Raw genomic sequence first — 14,583 nt, forward strand, 5'->3', positions numbered from 1 at the left:
CCGTATACCAGAGTAATTCTAATAAAAGAAGATACCGACTAAAAAAAATCAATATTCCTGGGAAATTATTAAGAGCACGTAATGGAGTTGGTGGGGGTTAATGACTCATGCATAAATCCTCATCTAATGGATCGGAACTTTTATATACGTCTCTAAATACTGAAGTTAGATCCCTGTGAACTATACTTTGTGTTGCAAGTCTCACGACGATAGATCTTTGTGAGAATAATAGATATTTTTTAACATTTTGGATGTTATGTTTGCATCAGGACCACCATTGTTCGAAAAACTTAGTTTTAAATTATTTCGAGAACAATGTTCGCTTGGATATTGATGTTTCTAGAGCACTTATCGTAGATTGATCAGATTCGGAATCATACATTTGGGTTTTACATATAATGGAGAAATATAGGAAACGCGATATTACATTTGGCTCAATATTACATTCTCATTATGTAACAGTAAATATATTAAATTTTTAAGCCGAAGGGAATTTTAGCAGAGAAAACATAACCAATTCAATTTTAAGTTTATGACATTATGAGTTGCTTTAAAATATTTGTTCTTTAATGAGTATGCTTTAAATGTGAGTGTACCTCTTATTAGTAGTGATTTTATTTTATAGTTGCCAATGTAGGCATAACTGAGAGTCGAGTGGCATTGTCCTTCACATACTTCATTGCTTGACATGCAGTGCACAGCTCAATATGATGACTCCATTTAGTACAACTGTCACAAATTAACCATCCAAGAAAGTATGAGTAATCAAAATGGTAACATTGAAAGCATCTCAAAGGATTCTAGATATGAGGGTGGATAGATAATTTTGTGCAGCAGATATAAATGAGCAATCGCTACGCGCGTGGGATTTTTAACTGATTATAAGAAGCAAAGATTGCGTAAAGAAGGTTACACAACAAACATAAACATAGAAATTGCAACATAGCGATTACACTTCTTGGAGAGTGTGGAGCTTCTCGCTTGCCATCGAAAAGTAGAAGTTGACAGCAGATAATCAAGGAGAAGACAATTTTACAAGAAGGAAGGAATCATATGAACCTTGGAATTGGCATACCATTACCTACTAAACGGCTCATCCACTAAATGAGTGATGCCCAAGCAAGCCTCTGAGGAATGGAAAATGAGGTAGTATTAATGTTATATTTTTTTCTTCAATAATAAATTTGAAACGCAGCTCTAGGAAAATACACTCAAGCAAAAATTCTTACTAATAATGAAGAACATGGCGTAGATGAAAATATTGACAAACTACTAAGAAATCTCCCACTGATAGCAATTCCAAACTCACGTATATTACAATAATTTGATATAATATCACGGATAATATTGGAATTTTTACTTTTCTGAATACAGGAAGACAGAAATGATCGCTCTTATTTTAGACTTTCATTAGAATCAGGCCAATTCTCTAAACCAACACCTTAAAGTAAATTCGCAGAGACTTTATCGTAAATAAACTCAACAAGAAATTTAAATGAAAGAAAAATATCTTATTTGGAAATATTCATCTTTTAGCAACTTGTATTTGTGAGAAATGCGTTTAAAATTTATGCAGAAACGTAATAAAATAGAATGCCATAATCTTTGTACAAACGAAGAAAAAGAAGGTCTGTCTAATAGTAGCTTATGGAAACGTTTCGAATTCAACTATCGTTGCAAATTCTGCTTCAGCAGTGCATGTTGCTGGGGTGATGAATCTGCTTTTAAAATTTTAAACTACTGAAGGAGTTCCCACAAATTGCCTCAACCACTGTATTTCACGTCGACAGGGCGAGGTAGTGGGAAAAGTTTTCAACCAACAATAGTCACGCCTCGGTAGAACTTTATTGCTATGACACTTCCTCTGCGCAAAGCTGATGGTAACAGAAGCGGATAGTGAGAGAAAGATAATGTATGAGAGTTGGTTTGACGGGGCTTATTCCCAGTAAGGACAAACTTCAGAATACTTGATAATCAATATTTTGCTCCATTGAAAGAGCTAAGGCTGAAGTGAGATGGAGGAAAAGAGTTTCCTCCGTCTTGTCGATAAGGGAGGGTGAGGTAGAGAGTGTCAGGACTAAGTATAATTTTAGTAAAAAGTGGTAATAAATTTTTTTCAAAAATAATGGCATAAGTTCAAGGTGATTCATACAAAAGCATATTGTTTCAATGCACTAAAAATCAAGAAAAATGTAAGATGATATGTTACATGTAGCAGAATTGTATGGGATTATTTTAAAATTTGTTAGAGACAATCACAAATGTCCTATGTCTGACCGTGACCCTCGAGAGATAAGGCAAAACTTGTAGCAGCTTTGACCAATGGTAAAACACCAGGTTCACATAAAACAAATATAAAAATACCATTAATTGAGAAATTTGTTCCCAAAATTATGTGAACAACAACTGGCATCAGATGAGCTTCTTCAACGTTGCATAAGATGTTTGATACAAAATTCAAATGAAAATCTTCCTAGTGTAATATTAAGTGCTCCAAAGAAACTTGCTTACTGTCTCGAGTGCAAATTGCTGATGCAGTTTCTGAATTCAATGTAAGGACATATAAATCATTAGAAAGTGCACAAGTTAAAAATAATCTTCTTCTAAACAAACAATCTAGACATTTAGCATGTGGAGGGATTACAGGTGTTTGCACCAGAGAAGACACAAGAATTCTAGTTCCGAAAAAAAATTAAACTTGCTTGTAAACGCACAGAATGCTACAATTTAAAAAAAGGATTAACATACAAACCTGGGTGCTTTCAACCATGTATTCAATAAATTTTAATTATCAAATATGTTAATTTATTTTTAAAAATCTGGACATTTTGTCGTTTTCATACAGCTGTTTTTTTTCCCCCAATCAGGTTTAACTTTTCACTCCATAATTAAAATATAAATCTTTTGTATTGAAGATAAGTGTTTTAAATTTTGTATATATATTTTAAATTATATGATTATGGATTTTTATGATTATGGAAAATATTTGCTTAAAAAAAAGAGTAAATTGATTTTTATTCACAATTTTTACTCAAAATTTTAACTGTCTTTTTTTTTTCCATATTCTGTTTTTCTTCATCTTCATATTTTTAAAACTCTATAAGGCTTTTTTCCTAAATAAGATAGAGCTTTCAAATTTTGTGTATAATTGCGGTATTATGTATATAATAAAACTGTGCATGCAATAAGCATTCACTTTAGCTTTTTAGACACTAGATCTAAAATGATATATTACTAAATTTTCCTATTTTTCACCACATACAACAGTAAAAATTTTATATTAAAACAAATACTAAATATATCTTGTAAAACATGCAAATTTTTTTGTAGTATATTTCAGAGAATCTATAAAAAAAATTTTAAGCAAAAATACTCATACTTGAAAAAGTAGTAACAAATTTAAGAAATTAAAAAACTTTTTTAAGTAGGCTGATTTAATTTTTTTCAGGGTGTTTTTTTATTTCAATGTTAATGTATAGTACTATCAAATTTTTTTGTACAATGCTTAAAATTTAAAAAATTGTTGTGAAGGTACCATGTTTCCATAAATGTGTCTGGTGAAAATGCAAAAATTAGCAAAGAATAATGTGTAAACAATATGGTAAACAAGACTTGGTACAGAGCTCCATAATAAAATCAAGGAAAGTCTAAATAAAAGAACAATGAGTCATAACTGTAAAGAAGGAAGTTTAAAAAAATGTAAAGCTAACAAAATTTTATAGAAACACTATAAAGGAAAATGTTCTGCGATATTCAAAAAATGGAATCATTAACATATAGAACATCTAAGCATAGTAAATACTTCACTGGTTCTAATTCATGGCATTTCTGTCAAATAGCTTTGGCTAACAATGAAGAGCCAAATTCTATTAAACAATGAAAATGAAATTATCAGAAGAAGTTCTTAGAAAATTCAAAGGCACATTAACAACAAATTGATAGCAAAGATATATTCCTGGTTAAACCCAAAACACGTAAATGAAATTATCCTTGACATTATATGATAAAAAAAAAACCATTAAAAAGAATTTTTTGTTCTTAAAAAGAAATTAGAAATAGCTGTAATTAAATCTATAACGGAATTTAATTTTATTTGCTTTAATAACATGAGTTTAGAGCTGAATAAATTTCAATGCATCATCTTTTTATTTTATATTGCTCAAAGATACGACAAACGATGTATAGTTTAAAGTGAAAATGGGAACTTTGATATATTGAATAACAAAAAGAATTATAAAAAGGTTTCTAAATCAGTCAAAACAATAAAATGTATTATTGAAAAAGGAGACAAAATATATTGTTCCAACAAATTTTATTTTTTTAGTATAAATTGATTTTATATTCTGTTAAATGTATTATGTTATTCCTAAAATCTCAATATGTCAAACTGTGTTGTTTCAAACACTCCCGAAAGGAACACAGATTATTGATATAAAAGTACAACATTTGTGGAATAATAAATTTTTTTTATTAATCCATTTACATGAAATAAAACACAAATTCATGCTCATTTTTGAGTATGAATTTGTCTTGCTACTTTCTTTACAAATATATACAAAACTTCAAACTGACATTTCAAAACCATAATGTCTTTCAAATCTCTGAAATGAAAAAAAAAAAAAAAAAAAAAAAAAAAAAAAAATTAATATTAGTAAAAAAATAAATAAAATATTGCAATATTTTTATATTGTACTAATTTACTTTGGTAACCAATTGTTTTGCTTGATCAATCTTCCATAAATAAATTAAAATAATTTTCGTCATTTGATATTAAAGGTGTAATGTATTTTGAAAACAAAATTGTGAATTACATTTAATAAGGCATTTTTTATTCACAATTTTACATGGTAATCTCACTGTTTTAGGTGTATTACAACTTGGTACATCAACAAAAGAATTAGACTACTACATTATTGGCACCTTTTAGATTTTTAATAATGAGAATTGATTAAATCCACTTTTGATGACCAGTTTAATTAATGAAAAAGGTATTTTACAAAGTTAATAAGATCTGTTTTTGTTTTCAGTTCCAATGAAAACAAAAATAAAATGTAAATCTAAAAGATCAATGCAAAAAAAAAAAAAAAAAATGCACTGAGAGATTGCTTGCATTTATAGACTTGCTTTCCCCGTCATTTTCTCTTAACAGAGAGTGAAGTATTTTCGCTCTTTTTTCATCCATTACCAATAGCAGCAAAGCGAAATGATGTTGCAATCATACGAGTACATTAGCGTCTGAGAAAGTAAGGCAATGAAAATGAGCTGATTTAAAAGTTATTACCTCGGGTGACAAGCATAATGTTTCTATAATCTGTTCACCAAGTCGAGAATGCGTGCAAACAAAACCAAATAAAAGTGCGTGCTTTATTGGCGATGATTAAACATCTGGCACTTTGTCAGGAACGCCAACTATAATGGTCTGAGCTTATTTCAATTTGTGCTGTCATTGACTTCTAAAATTGATGATTCGATTTTTTCAGGGGATTTGATATTTCATACTAGTGGAGAGTGAAAACATTTGTGTCCACCGATGAAAAGAGTAAAAAGAAAAACTTTGAGTAAGTCCAAAAAGGATATGATTTTGAATGTGCATAAAGTGGCATTTAAGGTGAAACCTGAACTTTTGATTTCCGATATTAGGGTGAAAGCAGCTCATATAATGGGAGTAAGTCAAACTTTTTTTCCGAGTGACACGAGTATACAAAAAGTTTGGTACATTAAATACTTTCTCTCTCTACACACATATATATATATATATATATATATATATATATATATATATATATATATAATTTTTTTATAGAAGAATAATGTATAATTTTAATAAAAAGGAAATTCAATTATTTAATCTTAAATGTAGTCGGATAAGTTGATGTAACATTTCCTTAATATTAAGACTTCGCATTGTCAACAGTATTTAACACTACACTTGCTGGAAAAACGAAACTACGTTATACTGCAAATATTTGAATCTGTGTAAATAAGTAAGTGTTGCATTCTAAATATGAAAAAAAAAAAAAAAAAAAACTCTTATAATTGAGAGAATAAATGTATTGTTTTGTTACTATAATATTTAAGTTAAAGAATGTCAAATTAAAAATTGAAAAATGAAACTCCAAAGTTTATATTGACACCTTTAAAATGGTATATATGCACTCAATTTTATAAAATATGGGTCAATGGTAATACAAACATATTCATTTTTATTATGAATTGAGATTACTCTTACTTACTCATTTTTCATCAAATATTTTATCAAAACTATCAGTTCATTGTAAACTTTCACTTCAACTTTTTGGCTTCAGTTTTTAACTGAAAAATAAATAAATATTATTATAATTTTACTTTTTAATTTAATAATATAAATAACATATATGTATTAATTATATTATAAGTATTATATTTTTAAATGTTTTATTATACTGAAAAAATATTATGATAGAGAGTTAACCGTTTTTAGGTATAGTTGGATAAAATAAACATTAAATTAGTCAATTTAAAAAAAAATTGAAAATTTTCAGAAATTTGTTTTTAAATTTTTTATTATTTAAGTGTATTATTTAACTAAAAAAAATTCCAAACAAAACTTTAATTTTTTTTTTCAAAAAAGTGATTTCAAACATAGATATTAAATCTAAACTTTAGTACTCTGTAGAATTATTAATAATAAAATAAATTAAAGCTTTGTAGAATTAGCAATGGTTTAAAGATGCAATATTTAAGGTAGGTGACTATGTTGAAAAGTCAATTTTTATTTTATTATAAATTATTTATCTCAGAAGATTTTTTTTTTCTTTTTAAAATCATTTGAATTTTGTTTGTACATCCTTTCTTTGAAAAGTTATATAAATTTTTATACTTTACAAATTTATATTTTGAGCCGAAAGTTGTTTTTCAGAGACTGGGATTTGAACAAATTTCGGTACAATATGCCATATATTAAAAACACATCAATGACAAATGTTAAACTTTTATTTTAGTACTATGATATAGCCATTAGTTTATTTTTCTTTTTATCATGTTCAGGAATTGTAGCTACTTTTTTTATATTCATGTTTGGTTTTGTTCTAATGAGACGTTTGCTCCGCAATTCGTTTTCTACTTTTATCGATTTCAGTGTATATTTTAGACTAAATTAATTATTTTTACTAATTAAAAGATTTTTTGTACTTTCATACTTTTATTGTAATGGTAAACTTAAAGAAAATTCGTTCAAAAAGGTGAAAGTTTTAAAGCAATAGTTTCGCTCCTGCTGGTTTTGTCGCTTCCAGAAGGTAATCATTACCTTATTCAAAAGACCATAGAAAAAAGAAATTAAAATATCTAAAACAATTTTTTTAAAGGGAATAAAAGAAGGTGCGATGTATCAACCAGGAAAATTTTAAAGTTCTATTGTGATTATATGTTTTTAAATTTTAATAAAATTTTCTTACAGGAAACCTCCGAAATAAAATTACACTGCCTTTTTTTTTTGTTCAAATTTGGTATATTGACTTTTTTATATGTTTTATAGTGAATGAACTACAGAATAAGTTATTTATTAATTTAATAAAATATTACAGTTGTTTTAATACTTGAGAAAATGAAAAAATTTGAAAATTTCATGCAGTCGAACCCTAGTATTTAAAGATTGGAGTTTAGCTTATTTTGAAGTTCACACATTAGATATTATGTTTCTTAAGTTGCAAAATTTAGGACAAATCCTTTGATAAACTTATCAAATAGAATGTTTTGGTTTTGTGCCCTTGTTTTTTCCAATTTTCAAAGCCTTTTTGGTTTTTAATTGGCATTTTTTAGTTTCATAGATGTTTTTCAATCTGGTTGATGCAGAAACGCAAAAATATTAGTATTTTATAACTATTTTTAAAAAACATTCTAATTTTATAATTTGACATTAAAACATATTATTGGAAAATACATATTGCAAAAAAAAAGTACTTGCTTTTGTGATTTTTTTTCTAAATATGTCTTATTTACTTTTAAAAAAATGTAAAATAATAAAAGGATAAATAGCAACTTACTTACATTTTTTGATGTCTTTCACTGCTGTGAGAATTACTGTCAGAATCATACACATTACCTTTAAATACTATTTAAAATTTATTTTAATAACAAGATATAACTTTGTATAAATAATTTTTTTATTTATAATTGTATAATTCATAATTGAAACCAATCCAACGAGAAAATAAATTTAAAAATTTTCATCCTTTTTGCAGTAAAATGGAATTGTTAAGAAACATTTGTACTCTTGTTTTTAATAAGAGTGAAATGTGTTCAAGCTATTACCTCATAAAGTTTGAAAAATATAATGCAAAAATGCTGGATGCAAAAAGTTTAATTTTATTTCTGGAAAGTTGAGTGAAAAAAGTGCGAAAATGTATTTTATTGAGTTAAGCACTCAAATAAATTTAATAAAGATGATAATTGTTTAATTTATCTACAGAGAATTTATTTTTGTTTCTTCAATTATTAGAAACAATACTATTGGCAAATACATGCTAAAAATCACCAAAAACAACATAGAACATTAAATAAATTTATTTCTACTTTCAGTTTTAAAATTATTGCTTAGAAATGCATTGAATCACCACTAGGACAACCCAGGTACTAAATTTTGTGGCTATGAATGTGATATATCTTTTTCTAGGCATTATACACATTTCTTCATAACACAATATCAAAGAAAGTAATTAAAGTGATAACCAAGATCTGCTGCAACTGAAATTTGGAAGCAAAATTCAGTGAATTAGGGAAATTCAGAACTTTACAAATGTTGCAAGCATTTTTTTTTTTTTTTTTTTTGAATAAGTGAAAAATTTATCCATAAAATAATTTTTAAAGTTAAGAATTCTTAATGTTGCAAGTTACTTTGCATGTTAATCACAGCAAACAATTAGTCATCTCAAAGTGTGAATATGGAAACAGTGAAATGATATCCAATATCAAGAAGATAACAGTTTTAAAGCTCTACTGCCCCCCCCCCCTCCATTTGCATATAGTACCTTACTAATGTTTCATTGAAAATCATTTATTTTTTGGTTCGAAATACAGTAAAAAATCTGCAAAGCTTGAAAAAATTTTGCTATCACAAAGATGTCTACCTACAGTTATCCCTAATCATATTAAATCGATCAAAAAAATTGAGTGTGTTACCAATTGAAAAAAAATTAATTTGGCAATCATATTTAAATTTAAAAATTACCTTGTTTATTTAACTTTCATTAGCCTTTAAGTTCAAAATGCTTGGTATATATAAACATAATGAGAAATCAAATTTTAGCTTAAAAATGAGAACTTTATAAGCACATTTAGAGAAAATAAGAATCAATATTAATATAGCATTATTTTGTTGTTTTTGTTTTTGATAGAGCAATGTGTTGCTATGAATTTCACTAAGTTTGGCACGAAAATATCAAATTTTACATACTAATAAACATAGATGAACAGAAATTTTTGAAATTATATATATGTTGAAGAGAAGTTACTTAAAATATTTCTTCAAATTTATAATAAAAATCTTATTGAAATATTTTCATCGCATTTGTAAAATTACATTATTTCACCACAGTAAATTGTATTAAGGTATCCTCCTAAGGTTTACAGAGAAATTCCACTTTTATTATTATTATTTCATTTGAAAGATCATATTTCCAAGTTTTCAAAATTGATTCTTTTTTATTTCTACAGTACCCAAATTTCATCTTCAAGGTTTTCATGTGTTCCATTGAAACCTTGAAAGCTAAAAACCAAACTAGAAATTAGAGGTTCCTTTACATTACATCCTAAACATTCGGAAGCAATTTTTCAGTATTTTCAATCATTTAAATGAATACTCTTTTTAATTTTTCTGTTTATTATAATCATTTATCTATTAATAATTTTTTAATGTTTACACATCAGTTTTTTTTAAACATTTAAACAGAAAAATTTTGGAAGGAAGGAAAATGTTGGTTATATAACTAATTTTATATGTAAATTTCAAAACTATTATGGATTAATCATAAATAACTTAAATTCAATGCAGAAATTGTATTGGCAACTTTTTTTTCATATTTATTCTAAAAAATTTCAACCAATGCATAGAGAGTAGGCATTGATAATTGGTGCAAATACCAATGTATACTTATTTGCGACAGTACAAAATACCCACAGAAAGGGCCATTAAAGATCATTATAAACATTGTAAGGCCTGCATATATCCATTTATATATGACTGTAAAAGCAGTGTTATAATGAGAAAGCACAGAATGTAAACAAATGATTGAATGGGCTCTTTTAGAAATACATTCCAAAAGAATTTTGTGCGAAATCACCGACATTGAGTGTAAAAATGGTGGTTACATAACTTGTAGATATTTTGGTGGATTTAAAGTTTTACTTTTGGAATTAAATATATTTGTAGTTAAAAAAAACTGTTATTGGATGTACAGTTCTTGATATAAAGACAATGAGCAAATGTAAGTGCTATTCGTTTATCTGTAATAAATATATCTAAGGAAGAAATAAATGAACTAAAAAAAAAAAAACTAATGTCCCTCAACAAGAAATGAAGGTAAAATGTAGAAATTTGGTGAATTTTAAGTAAATTATTGCATAAATTTATATTTAAAAAAATGTGCTTTTGTACTTCCAATTTTACATTCCATTACTGTCAACAGTTATATTCTTATACAAAATATTCATTATTTACTTCAAAATTTAAAATTTTTTTTAAAAGTTCCTATTAGATTTAGCACAATCTCTAGTGTTTAAAATATACCAACATTCTTTGTTTAGTGATTCACAATCTTCATATATTTGTTACATTTCAATTTAAAATTTAGCATTTTCAAAATTTATGGTGGTTAAAGAAGTTTTTATTGCTTAAATATTGAAGCTTTTTTATATACAATAATGATCAAAAATATATTTACAACATCCATTTTAATAATATTTCACAAAATGGTCTTTGAAAAAAAAAAAACTCATATTTCATTAATATTTCAATCCCTTCAAAGAAAAAATTTTAAAAAAAATTATAACATAAAAATTTGCAAATTTTATTAGCCTTCTATTTCTGTTTCTTTTCTTTCATTCTTTTTTTTTATTGCAATTAAACTCTTTTAACTGTTTGGTTTTCTCACTGACAGCTTTTTACAACACATTATATTTTATTTGCAAAAAAAAATCTCTGGCGTGTTTAGCTTATTATCAAATAAATTAATTTTTCTTATAATTTCGGTAAATTCATTTCCTAAGAGAAATTTCTTTTTCTGTAAAAAGATGAAGAAATAAGATTCTAATTTTTTTTTAATGCCATTAGCAGCAATTTCTTTATATTCTTCTAAAAATAAATGATTTTTTTAATGGGCTGTTGGACAATATTTTAATACTGATATACTCAATTCTTTATTAACATTTATTGTTTTATTCTTATATTTGCAAACCTACAACTATTAAATAAATTCATTTTTAAACACCAACAGTGAAATAAATACACATTTTCCCAGCATAATGTAAAAAAGCTCAAAAACTTTTGCATAAAAAGAAATAACTAGTTATAAAAATACTTAAATAATTCATTAATAATAATGTTGAAATATGAAATAAAGTAAAATAAATCACAGATAGAAAAGCAACAAACCAAAGAAAAAAAAAATTCCTCATTCCTGGAAATAAATAAAATAATACATTAGAAGAAATTATTTTTCTTTTTAAAGTCAAGAAAAAAGAGATCAGCTTGATAATTTTTTGAAGAGGGGGAGGAGTTGGGAGATTTATTAATTCAGATTATCAATTCAATCTTCTTAAACTGTGGCATTCATCTTTTTCAAAAAGATCATCCTGCCATTGTAAGTATCTGAATCAATTCTTCTGAGCAAAGCAAATTAAAATTATTTGTCTTTTTAACATTTTAGGAATTGAACAGTAATATCTTTACAAAACTGAGAATATTCAAACATTGAATATTATCAAACAAATAAACACTTGATGTTTTTTAATATAACAATATCAATATAAGTTTCATCAATATAAACTTCATTAATAATAATAATAATAATAATGAAGTAAGAAATGATTCTACATTTAATTACAAAATTCTTTATTATTATGATTTAATTGTAATCACAATGACTTACCAAAGCTATATGCAACAGGTGTCTCAGAAATATTAATTTGACACATTGTTGTAGGTGGTTCAGATTTCCAATGTATTTTATCCTTTTCTATTTCCTTGGATATATTCATATATTAATCATTTGAAAAAATTAATTAAAAATGCAAATTTATACAAAATATGATCCAAAACATTTTAGAAAGTAAATACATATAAATAACATTCACATAACATCTGACAAGTTATTGTAATCCCTAGTTATATGGTATAACAAAATGGATTGAATCCAAAGTCAAATAATAAACATATCTGTATCCGATAGTTTTTGCAATTGATTCGATGCATATATCTGTAAAATTAGGAGAATAAACTCAATTAGTTACATTCTTAAATACTTTTTTAAAGCACATTGATAAATAGTTCATACAAAAATTGTTTTCTAGTAAAAAAATATGAAAAGGTATTAAAAATTAATTTTTTTTATTTGTTGATTTTTTTTTCCATTATTTTAGATTTCAGAATACAATTGCCAAACTATGAAAGAATGCCAAATCAAATTAAGATAAATTGAATTAATTAATTCAATTTATCAAATTAAGAGCATTGGATTTTTTTTTAAAGTTGGATTTTCAGTAGTTAGTAAAAAATTCACTTATTAAATAAATTTGTAAGAAATTTATTCACTTCCACCCAAGTTTAGCATTATAGAGTTTCTTAATTTTAAGTTAGGGGTAATATTTTTTGCAACAGGAGTTTGTTTACTTACATAAATTAAATTTAGACAAGAGTTTGCAGGAAAAATGTAATGTAATATTCATGTAAACATTTTAAAACCTTCTAAGGATATTCAAAATTATCAGCAATTTCATCAAATGTCAAAAAAGTAAATTAGAAATGCACTCACGATTTTGTTTTATTGTCTCCATTTGTTTTTGACGGCGAATAGCTTACCGATTTCTTTTTCTTCGAAGGATTTTTCTAAAAAATTACTGGAACAGCTTTAGGTTTCAGTTGCTTATATTTAATAAATGAGCACACACTAAATGAATTCTTCAAAATACTCGGAGCATATCTTGAACTTGAAAGAAGTAAGATATTTGGATTTATAGCATTAATGGCTGTTATCCCCCGTTTCCAGATGTAGAAAGCAAAAAAGTTTTATCAATAAAAACAAGTGAGCGCACACACGCAAAAATAGAAGCGGATTTGGGATGACAGCCTTTGTTGCTAAAAATGCCTTTCATTCAATCAATAGAAGCGGATAGTGAGAGTACGATCATACAATGTTATTGGCCTTAGAAAAAAGTTTGGGGATAAATGTATACCAGGCTGCTCTAATAGATGACATCTTTATGGTCACTCTGCGTTGATATTAGAAATGCATAATCCACGATTGAGTTTCACTATTGAACGTGTTTGCTTTTCGTCATAAAGCCTTCTAGTACGTGTTTAGAGTTGCCGATGCTTCCTAAAACAATGGCGTTTTATTTAAAAGTTCGACAAAATGTATTTGAATGAAATAAAGCCACTTAATTTCTTTAGATATTAATGTAACAGGAATAAAAACGATAATACATTTTTTTTTCAAAAATAATGTCATTATTGTAAAACTGAATAATTGCAATTCAATACTAATTTTACTAGACTAATAAAGAATCTAATATCACTGCTTTTCTGTATTTAAACTGAAATTGATCGTTTTCATTACAATAAAATAATATTTTGAAGAAAATAACTAGTATGTTTGCATTTTATCTAAAGTTACTTTATTAAACATTCTTGTTTTGAAGAGGAATCCAGAATTTTATTATCAGTAGTTGTCAGTCATAGGAGGATTTTTTTTAAAAGTAAGATTGATTCATAAAAATGTTTGAAAGTTTTGTTCAATTCTACAAAATTCTACAAATCAGTGTTTAAAGAAAAAAAATCATCCATCAACTGACTCAACGAATGAAATTCAAAATTTATATTCTCTACTTTTGATTTGATTTTAAATTGCATTTTTCTGTTATAATATAATTGCAAATAATCTTTTTATATTATTATTCAAAATATCATGAGTTTTAGTTTAAAATATTGAGTTTTTAAATTTTTTCATATCTATTATTTAAAATTTATTCATAATATTTTAATTTGTTGAATTTGTAATTTATGTGCATACTATTAATAACTAAGAAAAAATGATTTCCCCAATTTAATTAAATTTATCTAACTTAAAGGTTTTTCAAAATTATGCATACAAACCTTGGGAACAAAAAAAGTAACATACCAAGATTCTTATATACTTAATAATTAATGGTACATGATAATTAGACAAATGTAGTGAATACCTCAGGGGAAATTTTTGCACCTCTGACAGTTATTGAGCTGCCGTCTGTTATCACTGTGTCCAAATACTTGTTTTTTACAAAATACAAATATTTTTTATATTACATATTTTTATTTTTTTTATTTTCCAAATACTATAAGAGTATTTTGAGTCT

The 14,583-nt window shown here is 26.0% G+C and overlaps 1 long non-coding RNA gene and 1 other non-coding gene across 2 annotated transcripts; both read right to left on the reverse strand.

Annotated features, from left to right (window-relative positions):
* Nucleotides 1–1,737: 1,737 nt before the first annotated feature.
* LOC129973121 (U4 spliceosomal RNA) lies at nt 1,738–1,876 on the reverse strand. The gene has a single exon (XR_008784953.1). It is a non-coding gene; the product is annotated as a U4 spliceosomal RNA (small nuclear RNA).
* Nucleotides 1,877–4,528: 2,652 nt separating this feature from the next.
* Nucleotides 4,529–13,569, reverse strand: LOC129972209 (uncharacterized). The gene is made up of 5 exons (XR_008784840.1): nt 13,005–13,569; nt 12,123–12,216; nt 8,026–8,080; nt 6,234–6,312; nt 4,529–4,601 (listed from the first exon to the last, which is right to left on the reverse strand). It is a non-coding gene; the product is annotated as an uncharacterized LOC129972209 (long non-coding RNA).
* Between the last annotated feature and the right edge of the window lie 1,014 nt (nt 13,570–14,583).

The sequence above is a fragment of the Argiope bruennichi genome, chromosome 6 (genome assembly GCF_947563725.1).
Source record: "Argiope bruennichi chromosome 6, qqArgBrue1.1, whole genome shotgun sequence".
In the NCBI taxonomy this organism is placed as follows: Eukaryota; Metazoa; Arthropoda; class Arachnida; order Araneae; family Araneidae; genus Argiope; species Argiope bruennichi.